This window comes from Parasteatoda tepidariorum, chromosome 4 (assembly GCF_043381705.1).
Source record: "Parasteatoda tepidariorum isolate YZ-2023 chromosome 4, CAS_Ptep_4.0, whole genome shotgun sequence".
In the NCBI taxonomy this organism is placed as follows: Eukaryota; Metazoa; Arthropoda; class Arachnida; order Araneae; family Theridiidae; genus Parasteatoda; species Parasteatoda tepidariorum.
The window spans coordinates 98,973,296-98,984,820 of NC_092207.1; the positions used below are offsets into that span (position 1 = coordinate 98,973,296).

Genomic DNA, 11,525 nt, shown 5'->3' on the forward strand with positions numbered 1-11,525 from the left:
AATTGTTAAGTTATAATATAATAATATTTAAAATCAGGTATTTATTTTTTTTCTAGTAGAGGATAGTCTACTTTACTCGTCTGTCAATTAATACTAATTATATATTGGATTTTTTGTTAGTTAAAAATAGTTAAGTAAAAAATGTTACAATTGACCCCACTCTCCCCTACTAATCGTTACATGAAAATTAGAAAAAGATACGGCACTTTATACTTTACGAAGGCCAAGTCACAAGGCAGTAGTCACTGCAAACTTCGAAGAAGAATGTTGCATGGTATTGTAAAAGTTTCAAATTGTAACATCATCATGTTTATGATGAATAAAAAAAATTAATTTGTCAAAAATTCACAAACAAAAAGTTTGAATTTTGAAAATAAAATCGCTTTAAATTTGCAAGCGTTAAAAAAAAAAAATCAGCAGCATAGCATACAAAGTGGTTTTTTCCCCCACTCAATAACATGTTATGCATGTAGAGTTAAATATGTATGAGTTTTTCGATACTATATTAAATAAAATTTTAAAAGTTCACTCGATATTTAAAACAATTTTTTTCCGTTAATTATATCAAAACCCTAACGCCCAACAAAAGTGGTGCTAGCTTAAGTTAGAAACCTATGATTTCTTATAATTCTTAAGTATCGTCACTTTTATTTATGCGAATAAAAAAAAAAAACTTCTTCTAGCTAAAATGTTTCATAAAAAATTATGGAGAGTTCTGGATTCTCCGTATTCGTACATTTAACAAGTTCGATAACCTGAAAATCAACTGACTTTTGACAGATTTGCAACGCCAACTTCTAATAAAAATATATAGTCAATGACTTCTTTATGTAAAGTCAAAACAATGATGATAAAAAAAAAGAAACTCAATCACTCTCAATGTAGAAACATGCAGTGGCAAAAACAAAAGGTTTTACAAGTTGCGAAAGATGAGACGATTTTATATGTTTTGAAAAGATACAGTCGCTTGCTTTAACGGTAAAAACTAAAAACAGACAACGTACACTGTAAACGTACGAATCCAAATTAACAGCTCTTTATAACGAGGAAATTCAATTATAAGGCAGAAGAGCTATTTTATGTTTATTACATAAAATAGTTATAAAATGAAATTACCAATATATGTAAAAACCAATGTCTGTCTATGGGTCCTTTAAAGACTCAGGGGTAATTGTGAGCCAAAGTCAAAATTCCGAAAAATTTCTTGAGTAAAAAAAAAAAAAGAAGTTTAAATCGAAAAAAATTTAAACAAGGTTTTTTCTTTTTTCTCAATAATTCTTAATTTACTTAAAATATATTTAAAATTTTACACATACCTATGATGACCTGGAGAAGTAATTGAAATTTACAAATATGTCTTTCTTTCTTGAGTTTATGATTATAATAACTATTTACTGATAAAAAAACGAATATTAATGGTGAATGTAAGCTTATAAAGTATCTGGCTCTCCCTTACAAACAAATAAAATAAACTGTGTTTTTAAGTTCCACCTTTGAAAATTTGATTTCGGAAACTTTTGTGATCGATAATTTTTTGAAACGTCTGAAACTTCGATCTCCGGATTACGGTTAGCGAAAAATTCGGAAATCCGGGTTTTTTCCGGAACACAATCAGCCCTGAAGACTCCTAAAGCACCTAACCAAAAGCGATGAAATTTGGCATTCAGATAGTTCGAAGTACGAGGAAGGTCACTGTCGACATTAGAACATTCTACGACGAACCGTTCGAACGGGATGAGTGAAAAATGAGGCGGAATTTTCTGATTGGTTGAACATTAGCCATTGTCTAAAATTTAACTATGGACAATTTAATATTTTAAATATTTTAAGGATAACATCAGTGTTATTTGCTAGCTTATTTTATTACTATTATTTTATCGAAAAAAAAGTTTATTGCACGTACTTTAATATTTAATTATTTTTTATTCGCTATGTCAGATAAATTCAATAAACAACATTAACGAGGTACATCACCAAATTAATGTTTTAAAAGTGTTTATTTTGTTTATAGTAATTCTTTTAAAATGTTTTTGACAAAAGCAAATGATTTAAAATCAACGGTAATTTAAAAAAAAAAAAGTATTTATGTGTTTGACGGCAAAATTAAAGGAAAAGTGGCTGTGATTCGCTAAGGAGAAACATAAAAAATCGCCGTATTATAATTGACACCAATGATTCTTAATTAATTTAGATAATATATACATATTGAAATAAGCTGTGTAAGAAAAGGCAACATTATTAGAATAAGGGTACTTATTCGTTTATACGAACCGCAAGAAATTGCAATACTATTATTGACATCAATAATGCTTAATCAATGTTGCTAAATTGAAATAAAAAAATTATAACCTATCTACTAAAATACTTAATGGGAAAAAATACTTATTAATTTTGGGATATTATTATTCTCCATTTTATTGATATCAGTACTTAATTATTATAAGCAATATGTATTAATTGAAATTTTTAAAAAAAAGCTATGTACTAAAAGGCAAAGTTAATAAAGAAAAAATAACTTGCAAATACGCTCGGGGGAACCATAGAAAATTTGCCACACGCAGATCATAATTAATTTCGGTAATATGTACTACTGGTATTACAGTAATTGGTGAAGTTTTAATAATAATTCTACAACGGGTTTGAAGTAGTTTCAGAACATATTTTTTTTCCTGTGGTAGCAAAGATAAGGTATTAATATTTTAATAAATTATTATTGAACCCCCCTACTACTTAAAAATATTTTAAACAGTAAATTAAAAGTCGATGGTCATGCTTCAAAGTCCTAATCAAGGACTTGAAAAAATCGTTTTTAAAATTTCGATTTTAGTTAGCTGCTACTGATAAATGTAATTCGCATAAAACTCAAATATTGAAGGGTTATGCAATAAGTACCAAATATATTAACGTAGGTACCAAATATTACATAGATATATTTTATAATTATTAAAACGGCAGCGATACTAAGCAATTTTAAAAGCAATGCTGAGGAAAATAAGTGCCTTACGTCCCCTGGAAAGGAGAAAATTACTTGACAGTGGTCAATTTTGACTATCACGAGTTGGCCGCGAACAATATCATCACCGCCAAATGATGCAAAATACTGTTAACTTCTATTCTGATTAAATAAACAACAAAAAAAGTGCTTTTCTGAATAAAGCTACCTGGAAAGGCAATAAATAATAATGAATAAAAAAAAAAAGGAAAATTACTTAGTTTTATTAATTGAAGAGCTTAGGTGGAAAAGCCAAATAAATGATATTTTCAGATAGGCTATAATCAGGGTAAGAAAAAAGGAAGTCTTTGAACTGTTTTATTACTGATGTATTAAGAGACGGAATTAATAATTTTTTGCTTTATTTTATTTACTACTACCTAATTTGAGAATAAAAACCATGCAAGCAAGCATACTAAAACCTATAATGGACAAATTATGATAAGATTAAAGTGAAAGCAAAAACAATTCTGTTACATTAAATTTACCCTAATTAATACAACTCTTACTCCGTTATTTTCACTGATTCATAAATACTCTTAAAAATGACACTTTCCAAGTTCTTCCACTAAGCACTTCAATTGTGTCGGAATATGCCTTTCAATTCTTAGTGTTGTTCAGTACCGATTAATTGTTTCGTTCTTTTTTATTCACCCCGTACGAAGAACGGGTAGTATAAAATAAAAATTTTACCGTTTCAACCGGATATTCTTAAAACTATCAATGAAAACTTTTCTTTAAACAACCAATAAATTTAAGAACTAAAATCAAGTTATAGAAGTTAACAAAGTAGGTTCCTCGGCAAATTTGTTTCTTTCAAGTAAGTATGGCTCCAAAGGATTCTGATTATCTCTCTTCCTCTCAATTTATTTGATTTTCATTTATTTTTGAATAAAACTCCGTTTGTAACACCATTTGGTTTCGTTATGTTATTCACATTGTATTTTTTTTAGTTAAGTGTAGTATAGCCGCTTCCGACTCACGTGCCATTAATCTCATTATTTCCTTTCAGTACAATGTGTATTGACATGTGTTCCTTCAAATGGTATGTTACTCCGTTTAGCATAATGAGTTTACGGCTGAGTTAATATTTGGTCATCATGACATAGCGCAACAACGCTTTTATTTATTTTCAGATTATAACTACATCATTCTGTTTCTTTATACATAAGCATGCAATGTTGAATGTGCTGTCGCTGCGTGCGGGCCGGTAATTATTTGATGCGATGTTCCTACCTATGTGTGTTAGTAACCTAAAATTCAGTAAGATGTCAACACTGTATTGGATACAGTTAATTGTTTTCAATTTTTGTGCTATATCGAGGAGTATTTAATAAATAAGCTCTTTAAACCAATTATGCTATCATAACACTATTTACCGCTTTCTATACTAGCTCTGCAACAATTTTTATATGTATATAGCATTTCTCTTACTAATTCTCCACAACAAAACCAGTACCACAAAACTAAAATAAAAAGTAAAAGAAGGTTATTTTTCACACGATAATATACGCAAAATTTTATTACTACTTGTAAACCTGTACGTCTTAACAATAATCACTACTTGGAAACTTATAGCCTTTAATGAATAATAATCATAAAAAATTACTTAATTGCATCCTATTTTTTAACTACGATTATCAATTTTCTTCAAATTATTTTATTAAGACATGGACAAGATATTAATTTGGATTACATCTTTAATACCAATGAAAACGGGGAAAAAAGTCAGCCAATTGCAAGCCTAATTCGGTTACCTTAGATAACCACCCCTAATCGGGCCTTTACAAAATCGAAGACGATTTTTTTGCAAAACCAAATATCTCACTAAAACTAACACATTACCTAAATATTACACACATATCACTTCTGCATTATAAGAAATAAGTTGTTTTTTCTTTTGCTGCGAATTTCTAATTACTTGTTTAATCGTAAAATAACAACTATGAAAAGTTTAAAACCAGTTAATAAATATGAATCCTTAAATTTTAGAAACGGAACACGCTATGTAATGTTTGAATACTTGATAAATTAACAATTTTCACATATTCCGTGACGTAGCTCAGAGAATTGCTTTCTTATTTTCACGGACAAATATCGAAAATCGCATTTGGTATATTGTAAGCATAATGAATAAAAATATTATAGCTTTTAAATCGAAAAATAAATTTAAAAAATACACAATAACAAATATTTCATTAAAAAATAATAATCATCTTTATCAGATAGGCTAGACATTTAATGACGTCGTTGTTAATCACCTATCTTAACACGCAGCTTTTCACTTCAATCATATCTCCGCAATAAACGTAAAAAAGCAAAATGTCAGGAGTAATTAAAAAAATATAAAGAACATAAAAAGACAAAACAGTGAGAAAATATCAGTCAATTCGTAATACGTTGTAAACATGAAACAAAGAAACGATAAACGAGCAGATAAGATTTCACCGTCAAAACAAAGACGCCGTAAAAGTGAATGAACGCTATTCTGAAAGATTCTCGAAAATATTCTACTTCCTGAAAAAAATGACTCTTTAAAAAATAAGACTATATTTGAAATGAGAAAGACCAAAGAAATTTAGCCCCCAATAAAGTTTATCTGAAAGTCTTGTAGCACTTATTTTTAATTTTTCATAAATAGTTTTATTTAATTGCTTCTTTTTAAAAATTTAATAAGTTCATGGAGCCTGTTACATATCTTCAGAAAAGTAAATTAAATTTAAAAATTGAGGTATTAAAAACATTTATCAAACACTCAAAACTTTTTGGCCGTTGTTCAACCTACAATAACAAAACAAGATTTACAAATACACAACAATAAATAAAACTAATTTGCTATCAAATAAAGATTCATCTCTACGAGCACCAAACCATGACCGTTATGCTGATGATTCATCTGGAATGTCAACAATTTTACTTATCCCGGTGTTATAAACAAAGGTAAATAAAGCTTAAATAAAAACAAAAAATCTTGCGTTAGTGAGTCCTTTTTTTAATAATTTTCTTTATTTGAGTTACTTAAAAGAAATAAAACAGATAGTTACGTTTGAAATGTATAAAAACTTTTCTCGTATTCCTTCTTATTACTTTGTCTTTTAAACAAATTAAGAGTGGTTACAACATTAATTAATTAATATTAGTAGAACCATTTGAAGAATATTCTTAATTTTCTGGTGTTCCATCCTTGTGTACCTTACTACACATGTTGTTTTTACAACAAATCTTTAGAAAGTAAGAGTAGTAAGAACATTAAAGACTAAATAAATGCTGACAATATTCTGTTGAAACTAACTGACATTCACAACAAAAATTCCATGAACTCTACAATTACAGGAAAAAGGAAGAAAAAAATTCATTTTGCTTTTAACAAATACAATTTCCTCCTTATTATAATGTTGTTTTTACAACAAATCTTTAGAAAATAAGAATAGTTAGAAAAATTAAGACTCAATAAAAGAAGAATCACTAGATGAATATTCTGAAAAACATGAGGAAAAAATTAACAATCATAAAAATATTTCCATAGACTTTAGGATAGTAGGAAAAAGAAACAAGAAGATAAAAATTTATTTTGCTTTTAACATTCATTTTTTAATTTGTTGCTCCTAATAATTGCAGTTTTCAACATCATAATTATTGACATGTAATCTAAGTATATTGCATAATATATTGTTAAGAGACACTATAAACATGAAAAACACAATTTTAAGATAACGGAAATAAAAATGAAACCTATATAAGTCCTACTAACAAATTATACTATGTACAGAGTCAGTTGCCAGCAGTCAACCCCCCCCCCCTGCAAAAAAAAATTCTAATAGTTAAAATAATCATCTCTACTATTTTATAATAAAATAAAGGATAGATTTTTTGTAAAATAATCTTAAAGTAAATTACGTTGAATAAATTACTTGTAATTGCGAGTATAACTCAGATTTAAAAAGTAAATTTCACTAATTTTAAAAAAAAAAAATTATTTCATTTAATCTAGCGCAAAAAAAGAATTTTACAGTTCGGGAAAATTTCAATTCTCTCGAAAGGATTTCAAAACACCCCATTAGTTCAAAAAAGTTAAAAACTGAATGTAGATTACATAATGACCATAACTAAAAGATTATATTGCAATGCAAATTAAAAAGATACTTATACTTACTGCTCCTATGTTTGCATTCATGTTCATGACCAAGAAACAATTAAAACAATGAATTCAGCATCCAAAGACAGGGAATCAACTTTCTTACAATTAATAAGAGTTCATGAAAATGCATTGCCTGTCTCATTTTTGTACATAATTATGGCCAATTTGAGTTTAAACTGCATTCTGATTTCACATGAAAAGTTTTTCGATTCTTCATTCTTGTTATTAATGGGTCTACACTTCAGTACTTTAAAAAGAGAAATTTTTTGTAAATTTTTTTTTTTACATTATAATACTTTTATTATCTTTTAAAAAAAATTAAACAGGTAGTTTAAATACATAAGAAAATAGCTAAACATTGAAAAAAAAATTTTTTTTTCTTCTTTAAAAAAAATGCTTTTTATGCTAATATAAGTTGTGTATAAGTCAATTGCTGAATATTGGTGTATGAGTCAATTGCTGAAAAATCAAACCAAGAAAATTTTCAACATTAAAGAATTTAAAAATTATTAAGTCTAGAAACTTTTCTCAGGTTAAAAATATTTCACCTTATTCTCTTTAAATATGACACATTTGCATTCAAATAATGTTCTTGCAAAAAATCTTTTAAAAAGAGTGGAGTTTCGAATTCTTTGGATGGGGTGAAGACAATTTTTTGTGGGACTCATTTTAAATTCATAGCTTTATGATACATTTTAAAAGTTTCCATTGAGTAAAATTTTCATTGTGCTTTTTGCTATACTCTTGAATAAATGATCTTTTATTCTTAATTTTTTTTCTGAACTTAATTTAAAGTCTTGTTTCTATAAAAGAAAAAAAAAACATTTAAATGTAAAGAAAATATGATGAAAGAAAAAACGAAGTTAATTATAAAAAACATATTAAAAATAGTATTTTAAAGGGGTAAATTAATACAGAGTTATTCATATATTTATCTCATTGAGATATAAGGTATATGTAAATAAATATATGCTGGTCGATCTTACAAGAATTCACCGCTTCATGATATAACATAGTCCTTCACCTGCTCGAAACAACCACTCTACGCCTCTATGATTGTTCCTGCTGACTTTGACAGCCTAGCTCAAAATTCTCAGCACTAGTAAATTTTGAGCGCTAATAGGAGGATTAAAATCTTTCACAAATCTACTATTTGGTCCCTCCAAACAAACTCATCGTTGAGCTGTTCCACATAGCGTCATCCACCCGCACAAATTCAACTTTTTACATTTAATGGCACGAAAGGGCTGAATCTGGTATGTTTTACCAAATACATGGTGACAATTCGCGTGAATATGTAATTCAGCATACTTGTCAATTACACTAATTACTCCGATTGTTACAAAGTACCAAAATAAAGATTATTTAGTTTCAATTTGTCTCAAAAAACACAGATTAAATCTAGAACTTCTATCTTATTAAAAAGGTGTTATTTAGCATTGCTGTCAATTTCAGTTAATTACCCGGATAATTACAAACATCAAAATGTAACTCTTTTAGTTTAACTCTTTATCTGATAAAGAACGCATGAACGAAACTTGATAAAAATCTTATTAAGCATTACTAACAACTTAATCATCCAATTTAAGACTTCAATCACGGTGAAAATATGCTATTAAGCATTACTCTTAATTTTGGGTCGGGAAAGATCAAAAATTGGGAGAAATTAACACAAAAAATTCAATTTTCAGATAGGTACTCAGTGAAAACCCAAGTATACATCCTATGCTTGTGTTTTCATTGAGTGTTTGAAGGGTGGCCTACCCTGCTTGCCCTTTCACAAAGGTAAATGCACCTTTCTCGCCTTTTTTTTAAAAAATGTCCCCTTTTATTCAGAAAAAATGCCCCTTTTTTTAAGAAAAGAGATGGCAGTAGCAAAACCATGAACTACAGATAAGCATGACAAATTATTTTTAGGTTAAGTTAATATAAAATATAATTTCTGGCATTTATTTTAGTATTTTTAATTCAATTTTGAAAGGCACTAATCTAGCCAAAAAGAGAATTGATAGAGTTATCTCGATTAGTGCCCTTCAAAACTGAGTATTATTCTATAACTTTTATAGAATAATACTTTTATTTATTTTGAGTATTATTCTTTAACTTTTCAATCTATGTTACAACTTAACAGAAACAAGTTTTGCTAATTTGTTTTTCCGAAGCAAAAGGAATGCAAAATATATAATTATTAATTTAAATCTAAGCATGATAAATAATTTTTAATTTAGATATCAGGTGCTGATAATTTAATAAATATCAATATCAACATTATCTTAAATAATAAACATAGTATTATGAATATGTAAGAAATGGGTACCTGGATGATTGAACAGAAACAAAACAATAACAAATCCAAACAAAATATCACAAAATTGGTTTGAAATATAAAGTTATTTTTTACACTTATGAGACATAATTTTTCCATGCATATAAAAAAAGATTATTTATTTTCAATTTCCCAAAAAAAAAAAAATTTAAAATTCCCTTAATCTCACTTCCCATTTTCTGAGCCAGAAAATGGATTTAATAGCCAACATCATTATTTAGTGATACAAGAGAGATTCCATAATTTTTTTTATTGTTAAAAACCTTTTAAATAGTAATTGTAAATATTTTCGGATTTTGTTAAACACTTTTAAGAATTACACATTTTTAGAACACTATTAGTATTTGATTTGGAAATGTTAAGTTCATGAGAATCACCCACCTAAACAGATTTAAAACCATGAAATATCAGAAATTTCATTAAAAATTTAATTTCTTAAGCCCAGTTTATTTTTATTATATGCTTTAAGAGTTATGGAGATTTTTAAAAAGTACGATATGGATACCAATGTCAATATTGATTAAAAAAATTATTACGAAAAGAAAAGCTTAGAAGAAAAATTCTCATAGTTATAAAAATAATTATTGAATTTATTTATTATAAAATTGTAGAAGAGTGATTAAGACAAAAATGAGGGGATTTTAGAACAAGCAAACACAACCGGTCTTAATTTCATATTCCATCTTATGTTTATTTGAGTTAAATTCAAGGACATTAAACAAAAAGAAACTCAAGTATAACAGTAAAATGCTTAAGTGAATACTTACTATTGGGTTATATAAACATTAAATTCACCAAACATGCGCATCTGCATGAAATTAATGTCTTCCTTGGTTTTCAGCAGACGATACTAAATTTGGAATGACAATGACGATCAATTAATAGGTAATAACAATTACAAATTAATAAAATGTACAATTGAAAATATATAGAAATATTTAAGTAATACTTCAGTTAAAAATTTAAACTTGAAATATAAATAATAACTGGTATATTATTCATAAATGTCCATGACCCGATCCCGAAACAATTCACAAAAACATCAACAATTCATTGACAGTTGCCATCTATCTTATAATAAATGGAAATGCTTCTAAGAATCTATTTAAGTTTTTCTTGAATCAAGTACGTTTTATCCCACCTACAAGAATAATTTTTAAAAAAAAGATACATTCTTGCTGTAACATCTTTTCTGCTATGAGTAGTCGGGAAAACGTTAAATCTCACAGGAAGCGTTCTCACTGCATGTAATTCACAAACATTCCAGAGAAGGAGAGAAACCGATTCGTGAGTATTTATTGGGGATACATATTTCACCAATCATGTTTTCGTTCTTCCTCTACGTTGATCAGAGGTGCGTCTGTTAAGTTCAAATGGGAGTATCGGTTTTGCCTTACCATAATATTCTATTTCCCAGATAATTATGGTTTACTTTGTTTAAATACACTTAAATAAACATATAACCACTTTTTTAATGGAAGCATTGTTCACGTGATTTCATTGAAATTCGTGAGCTTATTTGCAAAATACCATCATACATTATTTTATTATTATTTAAAGTTGCATAATGTGAATAAAAATATTGTAAATGCTAACTTCTCTCGCTTTTCACGAAAGATTTTCCTCAATTTATTAATGTGCGTTTAGTTTTTATGGGTGCTTTTCCTGTATTTATCTTCATTTCATTTATTTTGAAATTATTATTATAAATTTCCATCAACGCAAGTTTAAACATCCTAAAGATTAAATTAACGCCCGTATAAAATTATCACATGAGTATCATAAATACGCATTTCATTGATTTCTTGAAGCAATAGTAGCCTTTTATTTACTCTTGAAACTATTAAACACGTTCACAAAAGCAATTAATCATTTCCTATACTACAATAGCCTTTTATAATACCCCCCAAAAAAAAACGAAGCAGGTAGTTGCCAATTTTTGCTTTCTCACGGAAAATATCATCTACAGTTGTTGCATAACTAAATTCCGGTAAAAATTGATTTATTTTTGCCATCATTTATAAACATAAAAACGTAATAATCTGATTATTTATATGTTTTATTAAATT

At 27.6% G+C, this 11,525-nt stretch overlaps 1 protein-coding gene across 1 annotated transcript in view; it reads right to left on the reverse strand.

Annotated features, from left to right (window-relative positions):
• LOC107441195 (rab GTPase-activating protein 1) overlaps positions 1-10,580 on the reverse strand; it is a 66,226-nt gene extending 55,646 nt beyond the window's left edge. The window contains exons 1-2 of the mRNA XM_016054361.3: positions 10,444-10,580; positions 10,224-10,306 (exon numbers count right to left, since the gene is read on the reverse strand). The gene's annotated coding sequence lies outside the window, so the exon portion shown is untranslated. The remainder of the gene's footprint in view (positions 1-10,223; positions 10,307-10,443) is intronic.
• Positions 10,581-11,525: the final 945 nt, after the last annotated feature.